Source organism: Rutidosis leptorrhynchoides, chromosome 2, assembly GCF_046630445.1.
Source record: "Rutidosis leptorrhynchoides isolate AG116_Rl617_1_P2 chromosome 2, CSIRO_AGI_Rlap_v1, whole genome shotgun sequence".
Taxonomy (NCBI): Eukaryota; Viridiplantae; Streptophyta; class Magnoliopsida; order Asterales; family Asteraceae; genus Rutidosis; species Rutidosis leptorrhynchoides.
The window spans coordinates 324748807-324763642 of NC_092334.1; positions in this window are offsets into that span (position 1 = coordinate 324748807).

Below are 14836 nucleotides of genomic sequence, written 5' to 3' on the forward strand. Positions count from 1 at the left end.
AATAATATTTATGTTTATTCATCATATACTTATTCAAATTACTATATATAATAATGCTTTACATATCAAGTTTTATTACTTAGATGAATGTATTAATTATATACATTAAAACAATTAAACTCAAAGTATAACCTTTATTCATTTAATACTTTGTTAATCGATGACAATTATGTATATTCAAAATCATTTACATTCATCATACACTTTATAATAACTTTAACAGCTTTAAATAATAATAAAAAATTAAGTTATTTTAAGTTATCTTTTATATAATCAAATTACATCATAGTTTAAGTTATAATATATAATTATTATTTATATATATACATCTATATATACACAATTGTTCGTGAATCGTCGGGCGTTGGTCGAGGTTCGAGTGTTTACATGAATACAGTTTAAATTGATTTGTGACTCAGCATTACAGAATTTGCTTATCGTGTCGGAATCATATAAAGATCAAGTTTAAATTTGGTCAGAAATTCCCGGGTCATCACAGTACCTACCCATTAAAGAAATTTTGTCCCGAAATTTGAGTGAGGTCGTCATGACTAACAATAAGAATGTTTTCGTGCCGAATATGAGTTGATAAATAGAGTTTTATCATTATTGAGTAATATAGATAAAACGATTTGATTATGTAAAGCGTACGAGTGAAGCTGTTTACAAAGGTTGAGATAGAGCTTTAACTTTTTGACGTAGTCACGGTGGATTTCCGGAATTCTAGGGATTTAAAGAAAAACTTCGAAATCTAAGAGATTTGATTCTTCGGCGAATAAAGAGATTAAGATCTCTATAATAAAATACGGTGCTCTGCTTCGATTTTTTTTTTATCAGATATTTCACTATAAATTAACTTCTTCCGCTCCATTACTTTTATCACTCCTATACTTAATTCCCAAAGTCAAAAGATTGAGAATATACTTAATCCAGTTCTGATCCTTGTCCTTATCCTGACTATCACAACAATCATCCTTCTTTTCCAACCTCCACCGGAGGAATTTGTTTTCTTTTACTTCTCCCTTGAGGTTATAGTATTTTTAATTCTCCCGTGTCTTTATATTGCATTAAACATTGACATACACGGTTTGTAATTTATGTGTTGTTATCGGGCTTTATATCTTTCCTTATACTTTGAAGTCCTTGCTTTCGTTTTCTATAATCATTGTCATCCCTAGTTAATACTCCCCCTATTTGCTGCGATTTATACTCCAATTTCTATTTCGAAGCTTTGTCCCTTCGTTTCTTCTTCTTGCGATTGGGCATCTCTTGTAATGGTCCAGAATTCGTAGATAGAATGAACATTGTTAATGTTCTAAGAAAGAAATGCTAATAGCACAATTTGACTTGTCAAATTACCAGAATTCAAGGAAAGATATGACTATCAAGAAAAATATTTTCTTGATATGTTTATAGACTAGACAGAACGTAAGAGTCGTGTAACATGGCACATGATGACGTTATGATCTGTGAATCATCACGTTCCATTTAGAAACTCAGCATGACTTACTGTAATATAATCACGTTGATTAAGTGTCATTATATTATACTAACTCATGCATCAGTTCCCAACATTACTTCAATAACATTTATATTTTAAGCTCGAAAGTTTACAGAATATAGAAACTAACAGTTTCTATATGATGTAACACTGATAGCACTAATAGATTAATGATTCAGATAAAAATAGTTATGAAAATATCTTCAGAATATGGAGGATATTTATAATGAAAGATACGATAATATCTTGAAATTTCTAATATCGAAGGATGGTGAAGGAAATTTGTCCGCAAGAGTTTGGATTCGGAAGCAAGGTATTCGCTAAAAATTTCATCAGAAATAGAATCATTTGAATTCTTTGAAGTCAAACTTATTCTTTGTAATTTGTCCACAGCTTCCTTCATAGTTTAGCATAATCCGCTTTTCGGTACTAAATTTTCTATTGAATGTTTCCAATATAATGATACACGGAAAGCACGAAGAGGTATATAATTTCGGATGAGAATATTTATGAAAATATCCTCAGAAATATCGAAGATATTGATGAGGATATTTTGGAATTTCTAAGTCCGATGGTTGATGGAGAAAGGTTTTCTGCAAGATTTTAACATGACTTCGGAGCAAGATATTCTCTAAAGATTTCAACGGATCCAGAATTATTTGAATTCTTTGAATATAGGGTATGGTCCTTGTATTTATCCTTGGTCTCTTTCATGGTTAACTCTATCCATTTTCCAGTTCCAACGTTTCTGAGCTTTTCCAACATACTATTCTTTATTATCAAACTTCCGATGATTAAGGTCGTTTACGGTTGTCTATGGTTTCTGCTGCTTCATTCACCTTTTTTAACATTCAGAGTATTGATTTGTGACTGAGTGCTTTTCAGAATTTTAGAATGAGAGACCATAATTCTTAGAGATAAATGTCATACATATAACTGTTGATGTAGATATGCTGTGAGTTTTCAAAGTACTGATTGCTGATTCCCGGTAATTGGTATGGCATTTCTTGTTACAAGATGCGGATGATTATATGATAGGGTTTCAATGAATAAATATAATAATTTGTCAGAGAGATTTATGCCAAGAGGCAACGAGGCTGCTGGTACGTCTTCTGGTAATATGGTGGAATATAAAAGAATTCTCCGGTATCAAAAGGGTAATCGTATATATCAGGATTATAGTAAGGCTACTTTGAATGATAAGTCAAAGTTGACTTGCTGGAGCTGTGACAAAATTGGCTACTTTGAAAAGGGATCGCAAAGTTATTTTTGCTAATAAATGCCAAAGGATGTGATGCGGTTACGTGTTAAACTTTTACTCAATTGTCGAGAGTTTCTCAGGTGCATAACTATATGCATAAATTTTTCCTTTCGTAGATGAAGTTCGGTTGGTTCATCCTCTTGATTGAGGTGTTTTCAAGAATCATGAAAGGTTTAAACGCAGATTGTAATCATCAAAATACAAATGAGGTTTAAGATGAAATCAAGTGGCAAACTTGAAGAATTGTTTAGTTTCATATGTTATAGTCAATATTTTAATTCATTTTAATTGTCCAATATTGATAGTCCTCAGTTGATAGTCCACAGTTATCAGTGTACAATTAATAATTCATATATAGTTTACTATATAATATTCGAATTAATTAATACGTATCGTGACCCGTGTACATGTCTCAGACTCGATCACAACTCAAACTATATATATTATTGTAGAATCAACCTCAACCTTGTATAGCTAACTCCCGCATTACTGCATATAGAGTGTCTATGGTTATTCCAAATAATATATTTAGATGGGTCGATATGATATGTCAAAACCTTGTATACGTGTCCCGACATTTAAAGTGCGTAAAATAAATTACAGAATTTAAATGACGATAAATAAAGTGCGTAAAGTAAATAACAGGAATTAAATGACGATAAATAAAATTACGAGAATGTAAATTACGATAAATAAATTGCGATAAATAAAATGTAATCAGTTAGCTAGGAACAATTAGCTAGGAACAGTTAGCGTGGATTCTTAACAAAATTTCTCATAGTTAATTTGTTTGTTTCTAACAAATTTTATTTTTGTAAAATGTTTTCTTCATTATGCCACTTGTCGGATTCTGATAGGTCAAAATCCAATTACGAAATTGAATGAAGATGGTTATTCTGTGGTGAACAGATACGTATATCGGTTGATGTAAGTAGGATAATAAATAACCGTTGAATTAGATTCAAAGAATATACAGTGTAACTTATTAATGTGAAATCTAAATATTCCTCGGGTATTACCTACCCGTTAAAATATTTTCACCATTAACAGTTTGTACAAAAGAATTTTTAATTACAATCTTTATGAAAACATTCTTAAATATATATTTTCTTCAGATGTAATTATAGATTTAATGAGTCGAAATGATATTAAACTCATTTGATTTACCGTTTGAACAAGAATATATAATCTCTAAAACATTAGAGTTTACATAATCATCATGTCGAACGAAGATAAATGATGTAGAACGTCATGTGGAATGATGATTATACTCGAGGTATAGAATGAGATGTCGAAGCTGGTGATGCGGATGTTGTTGTTGGCGGTACTAGTGCTGTTGGTGCTAAGATTAGTGATGTGACTGGTGTTGGTAATACTGCTGGTCCTTGCAAACTGTGTACCGTGCTCTCTAAAGTTAACACTCGAGCTCGGAGTTCTTTAACTTCTTCTACTAACCCTGGTTGGTTATCAGTGTGGGGTAGAGATTGGATATCTTCTCTAGTTCCGTTAATGGTAGTCTCAAGACGAAAAATTCTGGCAAAAAGGGTATAAACGGTATTTCGAACAGGTTCGCCGGTGAGCGGGTCGAGTACTCCAAGGTTATGTGGTAGATTCGATTCATGATATGGAGTACCTTCTTCCCTTCTCCATAGGGTGAGTATGTCGCGAACCCACCCCCATTTTCTCCAGTAATCATGATAGTTGATTGATTGGTGTGCTCCTGTCACGCTGTCTTCGGAGTCAGAGGAACTTGGTCGATTCGTAGAGGCCATCTTATGCGATCTCAGGAAAGATTTTTGATATGAAGAGTTTAGTGACAGTAATTGATAGTTGGATGGTATTCTTAATGCATAATTTACATAGATATATATAGTACCAGGATCCCTTAAATTAAGGAGAAATTTACGAGAGATATCAGGCAAGGTCTACAGTAACAGATACGCTAAGATATGAATTGTCAGATACGCTAAGATATGAATTTTGTCTATACACTATTCATGCAGTCAATGCAGTAAAATGTGTCAAGATTAAGAATAATGAGCATGTAATTTCCTAAGGATGATAAGCAGATGATTTCCGATAAAAATGATAAGCAAAACCTTTGACATTCAGACACGGTCGAAGTCCAGACTCACTAATGCATTCTAACGACTATCAGTTAGACACACTAATGCAAGACCCGATTCACTAAGACCACTTCTCTGATACCAACTGTGACGACCCGTCATAATCCATCAGGACGAATACATTACATTTGGTTACATCGCGAGGTACTTGACCTCTATATGATACATTTTACAAACATTGCATTCGTTTTTAAAAGACAAACTTTCATTACATTGATAGTTAACGGCATGCATACCATTTCATAATATAATCAACTATAATTGACTTAATAATAATAATCTTGATGAACTCAACGATATGAATGCAACAACAACAACAACAACAAAAACAATACCCAATCCAACGATTCGAATGCAACGTCTTTTGAAATATGTCATGAATGACTCCAAGTATTGTCTTTAAAATGAGCAAACGCACAGCGGGAGATTTCTTTCATACCTGAGAATAAACATGCTTTAAAGTGTCAACTAAAAGGTTGGTGAGTTCATTAGTTTACATAAATAATCATTTCATAATTTTAATAGACCACAAGATTTCATATTTCCATTTCTCAAAAACATACGTCCCATACATAGAGACAAAATATCATTCATATTGATTGAACACCTGGTAACCGACATTCACAATATACATATAAGAATATCCCCATCATTCTGGGATCCTCCTTCGGACATGATATAAATTTCGAAATACTAAAGCATCCGGTACTTTGGATGGGGCTTGTTGGGCCCGATAGATCTATCTTTAGAGTTCGCGTCAATTAGGGTTTCTGTTCCCTAATTCTTAGATTACCAGACTATAAAGGGGCATATTCGATTTCGTTCATTCAACCATATAATGTAGTTTCAATTACTTGTGTCTATTTCGTAAAACAGTTATAAAAAAAACAGCGCATGTATTCTCAGTCCCAAATATATATATAAAAAGGGAGTAATGAAAACTCACAATACTGTATTTTGTAGTAAAAATATATATGACGACATTGAACAACTGAACGATGCAGGGTTGACCTCGGATTCATGAACCTATACCATTTGTGTATTCATTAAAATATATAATAGAAATCACATAACTTCATTTATTAATATATATGTAATTATAGTTATATAAAATTTATACTAAATTTCATTTAAAATCATATATTTATATTATATCTTAAATTATGTGTTATATATGTTTATTTTGTATATATAAATCTAAAATGGTTATTATAGTTATATTAGTATATATATATATATATATATATATATATATATATATATATATATATATATATATATATATATATTTAGTATTATATTAAAAGATACTTAATTTGTTATATATATATATATATATATATATATATATATATATATATATGTTAATATGTTTTTCATATAGTTATATAGAATGTAAATATAATTATAGTATATATAATAAATGTGTTTTTATGTACAAAATATTTATTTGTTAAAAATGATAAATTCGATATTAATGTTTTACTAGTGATAATAATAATAACACTACTTTTATCGATCATTTTAATACTAATGATTATAATTTTAATAGTAATAATAATAATAATTATATTACTAATAGTAACAATATTGTTGATTATAATAATAATGATCTTAATAACAATTTTATCTATAATACTTGATAATACTAATAATAATAATATTACTAATAATATCAATAATAATAATCATAATAATAATGTTAATAATAACAATACCTATCATATCAAAAACAATAATAATAAGAATAATTAGTATTAACACATTACAACAACAACAACAACAATAATAATAATAATAATAATAATAATAATAATAATAATAATAATAATAATAATAATAATAATAATAATAATAATAATAATAATATTTGGTATTGAAAACTACCTCACTAGTTCTTTTCTAAAAAGAATTGTCATGAGCAGGGATTGAACTCGCTACCTCTTGATACTCCCGAACACACCCAAACCACTCGCATATCTTCTATTTTTTCTGATATCTATCCCAACTAAATATATATAAATCGTTTATTCTATTTCCTTTTCTACTTCATCTTCTTCAATTTTCAAATCAACCAAAAATCATGATCAAAGCAATGAATTACCAGCTTGGTTCTTAAACTTGGAATTTAAAATACCAATTACTATCTGCGTTTGATTTGCATTTACAGACGTGACAAAAAAAAATATAAATAAAACCTCCAGAACACAGTAGCTGTTCGTAAAAAAAAATAAAGAAATCAAATTTAGATTTCGAAATTTAGGAAATGAGGTTTATACATGAGTGAAGTAAAATCAATTGTAACTTATCAGACTCAAAACAAACGAAAATAAAATAATCAAACAGCAAGTCTGTCTTCGAAGAAGAAAAAAAAAAAATATGAAGAACTCAAAATCACTTTTAAAGATTTAGGAAGTTTTAGACCAAAATTACTGAATGAAAATAGTTGCAAATCCTTCTTAAAAACTTTCTGAACTCTCAATTGATACAGAAACATCCAATTGTATTCGAATTACACGATGAACACAAATTGTTGACTTTTTATTTGAAAGCTTTGACCCGTAAATTATCAATCAATATGATGATTTGGGACTGTAAAAATTACAGAGTGTTTCAATATATGATTCCTAATAACTCTGTAATTTTAGATTTTAACAATTCCTTCAAATTCGAGTTTGATAAAAAAAAATGACGAGAGGTATCGAGCAGGAAGAACAACAAATATATATATCTGTTCTCTCTTTTTTAAATTAGCAGTTATCTGAAGTGAAAAAAAAAATATTGTGAGGTTTGAATGATTGAATAAAAAAAATAATATTGCTCAAAGTCATTGGTAGGGTAACTAGTATTCACGAGCTGAATAGCAAAGGCAGAAAGAACAAAAAAAAAATATACAGATAAATGATTCCGTGTAACTTTATGTCTTTATATTTTATTTATTTTATATCTAATTAATATAAATAATCAATAATTATCTTATTAATATTGTTAATAATAAAAAAGTATCAAAATAAGACTAGTAGAAATAATATTAATAAATAAAAAAAATATATCAAAATAATACTAATAATAATATTAGTGATAATGATAATAACTTGTATCCTAATAATAATAAGAATAATAGATTTTAATAATAATGATTCCTTAATGATAATTGGTAGTAAAAATATATCTAATAATAATACTACTAATGAAACAAATATAACAACTTACATGTTTTAAATTTTTATATCTATGTATTATATATTATAATAATATTAATAATACATATATTAATATCTAATGATGATAGTGAAAGTAATAATAATAGTTGATGTTATGCGAGATGTATATAAAATAGCTTATAAATTTTACAAGGAAATACTATTAAATACGATACAATTTTACACATGATATTTATTTATTTATAGAATGGATATACTTAAACCTTGCTACAACACTTATAGGCAGTGTACCTAATCGTACAGTAGTGTAGTTTTTAGTAAGTCAGGTTCGTTCTACAGGGAAAAAGATCTTTAAACAAAGCTTAACGCTATATTAGTTTTATTTTATAAAAATACAAATATATATAAGTAATATTATTATTATAAAGGGGAGTTTTTACCATTTAATGACCGGTTTGTCGATTTTTTAAAACTTTAGTCGTAGTTAAAACCTAATGTAAAATATTAAAAATAAATAAAAGACTAAATTTAAAACGTAAAGTAAATAACGATAATGAAATAGCGATAAATAAAATTGCGATAAAATAAAATTACGATAATTAAAAAGTACGATAATTAAAAGTACAATTAAATACAATAACAATAAATAAAAGTGCGATAATTAGAAGTGCAATTGAATATAAAATAAAGGAAATTAAATATAAAATAAAAGAATTATGCTTATTTAAACTTCTGTAATCATGATGTTTGACGTGTTGATTTTAGTTTTATGCCCATGGGTTAATTGTCCTTTGTCCTGGATTATTTAATATGTCCGTCTGGTTTTTGTCCATAACAATCCATCAGTCATAAATATAAAGTGTGAGTATCCTCGTCAAATTATCCTTATACCTGAAGTCAAATATTCCAACTAATTGGGGATTTGAATTGTAACAAGGTTTTAATACTTTGTTAACAATTACACCAAGTGTCCTTGTACATAATTTTACCCCTGTTTTAATAATTCCATAGACTATTAATCCATTCCCGTGTCTAGTTAAATGAACGATTATTCGTACATATAAATACCCCGCCCATCGTGTCCGATCGAGTGTATATGGTTATTTATAGGGACGTCCAATTGTAAATATTTATATTAAAATTAACAAACTATCATTTAGTTAAACAAATATAAAGCCCATTAATAGCCCATAGTTTAATTTCCACAAGTGTCGTTCTTTTGTCCAAACCCCAATTATGGTACAAAGCCCAATTACCCAATTTTAATATTTTTAGCCCAACATCATGATTACTTCGGATTAAATAAGCATAATAATGGCTTAGCTACGAGACATTAATGAAAATAATATAAAAATAACTTACAATGATTAAAAATAGCGTAGCGTTACACGGACAGAATTTCGACTTACACCCTTACAACATTCGCTAACATACCCTTATTATTAGGATTTAAAATTAAAATTAAAATTAAAATATAAATTATATATATATATATATATATATATATATATATATATATATATATATTTTTTTTTTTTATTTACGTATATATTTAGAGAGAGATAGATTATGGATATTAAAAACGATCAGAATTCGTTGGGTTTTATAGGGATTTTCGAATTTGGCTGCTCCGCAACTCGCGGCATTTTTGCTCTTCAAACTCCGCGAGTCGCGGAGTTTGAAATTCCAGCTCACTCCAATTTGGATCTTAGTCTGCCGACGGTTTATTATATAAATATAATATATATAATTTATATAATTAATTATATATTATATTATATTTATATACATAGTTAACTTGTAATTTTTAGTCCGTTGCGTCGAGCGTTGAGAGTTGACTCTAGTCCCGGTTCTGGATTTTCGAATGTCCTTGCGTACAATTTAATATCTTGTACTTTGCGTTTTGAATCTTGTACTCTTGTAATTTTGAGACGTTTCTCATCAATAATTGGAACCTTTTTTTATTGTATTTTGTACTTTTGAGCTTTTTGGTCGTTTGCGTCTTCAATTCGTCGAATCTGTCTTTTGTCTTCATCTTTTATTATTTAAACGAATATCACTTGTAAATAGAACAATTACAACTAAAAGCTTGTCTTTCTTGAGGAATAATGCTATGAAATATATGTTTGTTTTTAGCATTATCAAATATTATCACACTTGAGCGTTGCTTGTCCTCAAGCAATATAGTCTTGAAATACTAGAATCACTTGTTTATTTCTTCACACTTTGTACATCAGTGATTTCTTTACGGCGGTATTAACAATGGTAGTAACGATGTGGTTTACAGTCCCACATGACTATAAAATTTAGATCATTTAAGGAAATTGGATCTTTATGAAAACATTTGATCTTTTGAAAATTAAATCTAGTTTTTACCCTAGATAAGTTTTCCGGAATAACCCTTCACCGGTGTTTGTAAAATATTTTTGTGGGTTTGGTGGGTTTTAGATTTTAAAATTTTAGCTCAAAACTTATGGTTTTGTGTCAGCCACTTGCTAACCTTGTATTAGGAAAGCAACACGTCCAGTATACTTACTCCGTATATTACCTTTCGATAAACTACCCTCCGGTTGTAAAGGAAAGCGTTGAACAAGCAACTGTTAAGGCAATGTCCCCTAACATCCTTTTAATTATGGTCTATAACGTGTCGGACGCAATTACTCTCCTTTGTAGGAGCAATAGTAAAGCTCACCCTTATAATTTTCTGGTCTGGCACAAGGTCCTGTCTTTGACCATGCTATGCAACCACCGTTCTTACGGTTGACACCCGATTTGGTTCAGGTGACCTAATGAATTCCAGGTGAATTCCTAGAATTTTACGTTCAATGGTAATGAACGCATTGAAAGTAGGTTTTCAGAAAACAAATCGGTTTGAAATTTTGATCAAAATATTTTCTCGTTCAAGCTCGAGTTTAGATATCATTGAATTCCATGAGTTTTTAATTCTCAATCTTTAAGGTCAATCTCAAGGATTGAGTAATATCAAGCTTAAAAGCTGATTTTTAATCTTTAAGGAGATTATCCTTTCTGGGGATCTGATTCATTAGTCTTATCCAGCTAATTTGCACGGCGTTCTCCCTATTTTACAAGACAGATCCTCTCATGGTTAGGATAAGTCTGACCACTTGGCGACCCTGTTTTATGCTGAGGTCCGTGGATTTCCTGCTGATTTTAGAGATGACTTTTCTAGATTTTTCGTCAACCTACAGCTGGTCTGGACGACAACTTCGTGACCTAAATCAATAAGCGCGTTTCTTTTTCGGAAGACTTTACTTCCTTTTAAATGATGGAATTGATTCATCATGTAGATCCATCTTTCTTACAGTAAATCGGGTAAAATTTTTTAGTTTAGTCCAAAGCAAAAGTATCTTTAATATGTGACATATGTTTAAAATAACTTGGTAAATTTTCCCACACTTGGCTTTTATTTTCCTTTTTATTGTCCTCTATTCCATTTTAAATGAATTCTAACATTTTGGTTTGTTTCTCAATTTATGTCCTTTCCGAGGTAACAATAATTTCGGTGTTAACACCTAGTTTTATCGTTTATAAATATGTATAAACATGATTTTGAGTTCATTTAATTGAAAATTTTGTAAATTTTTACTATGATTGGGTAGTCAGTATATAAGACTAGGGCTGTTCTTTATTATCAGAGAGCACTAGATTCTAATACAACTACTGCTTTACTAGTATTTTTAATGGTAACCAAGTGTATAAAGTAAAAATTTTAAAATCCGAAAGAATTTAACCCCGTCCCACACTTAAGATCTTACAATGCCCTCATTTGCAAGAAATCAGTAACAATTTAAATTATTGAGGGTGATTAGCGTAGAAAAATGATTAAATTTTACCAAAGTTTCCAAACATATTGTTGTTTGTGTTGAATGATAAATGGTGTACATCATTTGTTCATTCCGTCTTGTTGTTATTTCATATATATTTTGCATCTTGTCGTCAAAATTAGTTGCTTTTGCCGAATTAATACCAGTCTTTGAAAATGCGTTGTTTTACCCTGTGTACATAAGATAAACTGCAAACATATATACATATTTTTGAAGTTTGGTATATTACCCCACATTCAAAAATTATTAAAATCTAATAATAATAAAAGTTAGAAAATTATAACAACTATTACAATATCAACATAAGTGCTAAATGTAGTAACATTACAAAAATAAAATAAATAAAACTAAATAAACTAGGGTTGTTACTGATACCAGCAGGGGTTCCATGCATAACCATATGTGTTATAAAATGCTTCAGCTGGGTTATAAGTAGGATACGGTGGTTGCATCTCTATAGACCAGGGAGGAAATATGGGCGTTGGAGTAGGAATATAGTTTCTACCTACATGTTGGCAATGAGCTATGATTTGGTTTTGATGAACTTGCCAATCTTCAAATGCTCGATGTCTAGAATTTTCATACTCTTGTGAAGCTATAAACATTTGCATTTCTGTCATTTCATTTCCCCATCCCACATTACCTTGCTGTTGATTTCTCTCAACCTGTGGATGTCTACCATTATATCGTACTGCGGCGTTATTTTGCCTCTTCAAAACTTTAGCACCATGATATACATTTAAACCAATTGTATCGTGGGGTTCTGGTTCTTCGATTAATAATCCCCCCCCCCCCCCCGACTTATATCCACATTGAGATACTCAGCAATTAATGTAATAAATATACCACCTCCTATTATACTGTGCGATCTCATCCCCTTAACCATAGCTGATAAATAATAACCCACACAATAAGGTATACTTACAGCGCTTTGTGGGTCTCGAATACACATGTGGTAAAATAAATCCTGTTCATTTACCTTTTCCTTATTATTACCTCGCTGTGTAATCGAATTGGCTAAAAACCTGTGAATTACTCTTAATTCAGCTCTATCTATATCCAAATAAGAGTAATTTCCCCCTTTAAATCGGTGATGGCTAGTCATTTGACTCTATACACCATGCGTATCAAAATTTTCATCAATTTTCCTACCATTTAGTATCAACCCTCGACAATCGGCAGATGCTAGCTCCTCAGGTGTATATATACGTAAGGCCTGAGCCATGTCTAGTAGAGACATGTGGCGCATCGAACCTCCTAACAAAAATCTAATAAAAGAACGATCGGTTAAACTAGCTACCCGATCATTTATTTCTATACTACACAATAATTCTTCACACCATACTTTATATACAGGTCTACGCATGTTGAATAATCGTACCCAATCGTTAAAAGTAGAATTACCATACCTCTGTGTAAGTAATTCTCTAATTGGCTTGGCCAATTCTACAGCTTCTAATGGTCCCCATTCTATTACCCTAGGTACTTCAACAAGTTTAGAATGAAGAGTATGCAAGCCCCTTTGGTATTTTGGATAATCTATCCAACGTCTGTCAAATCTCAAGTTCGGGTGCAAATATTCCACGTGCATATCTGAAAATGTCATAACTGGATGAGGTATATCTTGTTTGTAATAGTTATCAACCTCCTGTTGTTCCGCATTCTCAGGAGGAGCATTGCGAGCTTGGGATGAAGATTCACCCCTTTCAGTCTGCAAAACACATCAAACACAATTTTTGTGCATCCAAATATGCATTAGTGTCAGCAAAATCATCAATCAAAATAATTACAATGACATGTTCAATTTATATCAAACTTATGCTCATTTTCATATTTTTATCAAATCTACACTTTTTCAAATAAGCATATACGAAAATGATCACCAAGTTCATAAGCATTCAAATCAAATAACATGTCAAAATAATCATTATTAGAAGTTAAACAAGTTTCAAATGACATTATCTCTCAAAAATCAAGTTCATGAATTTTAGACTTGAAAAAGTCTACTTTAATTCTCAAAAATCATGTTTAGACTCAAAGTTTGGATCATTTAACTATCTAAACATGTTACACTACTTAATTTAGCAACAATTCATGACAAAAATCGGCCATAACCTGTTTATATCAAAAAGCCCCAAATTTGCTCAAGAACACAAACCCTAGATTACTCAAAATTTGAAGTTTAAGGCTTCTAATCATGTTAAATAGCATCAATCTAGGTTATACAAGAATAATACATAAACAATTTAAGCATAATTACACTAAAAAGCATCAAAATCAAATTGGGTATAAAATTGCTCAAGAACACTAATTTTTGGATTAATTGGTGTTTAGGTGTAGAAATTTACCGTTTTTCTTGAGTAATTCCTTGATAGCATCCTTCTCAACATGATTTTAGTAAAGAATGTGATGAAAAATGGTGAAAAATTATGAATTTCGGAGGTTTTTGTGTGTGTTTTTCGGGTGTTTTTTTGCAGTTTTTGTGGATGGGGAAGTGTGCAACTGATCTGTTCGGCTGTTATATTTTTTTTCTGGATTTTAGACCCTCCGCGAGTCGCGGTGGATTTGGCTTTCAAACTCCGTGAGTCGCGGTGACCTTTTTTTTTTTTTTTTTATAAACACCTTAACTTATAAAACAATTAATTAATTAATTTTAAAATTTTGTTTCCCTTGTTGTTTAGGACGAGGTCGTTTCGGAACGATGTCCTAGTCCGTCCCTCGACAAAATTTTAAAATTTGTCTATTTAAAGCACGGTTTTAAAAGAAAAGATTTTTTTGGGTTTTTTTTTATGTTTTTGGCATAATTTAATTCAATAAGATTAAAAATAATGATAATAAAAGTTCTCGTCCCTCCTTTGGGTAAAGCAATTTCAGTTCAACGACCTAGTCTTCAACTCACGACGAATTTTAAAAATCATATTTTTAATTTAGCGAAATAA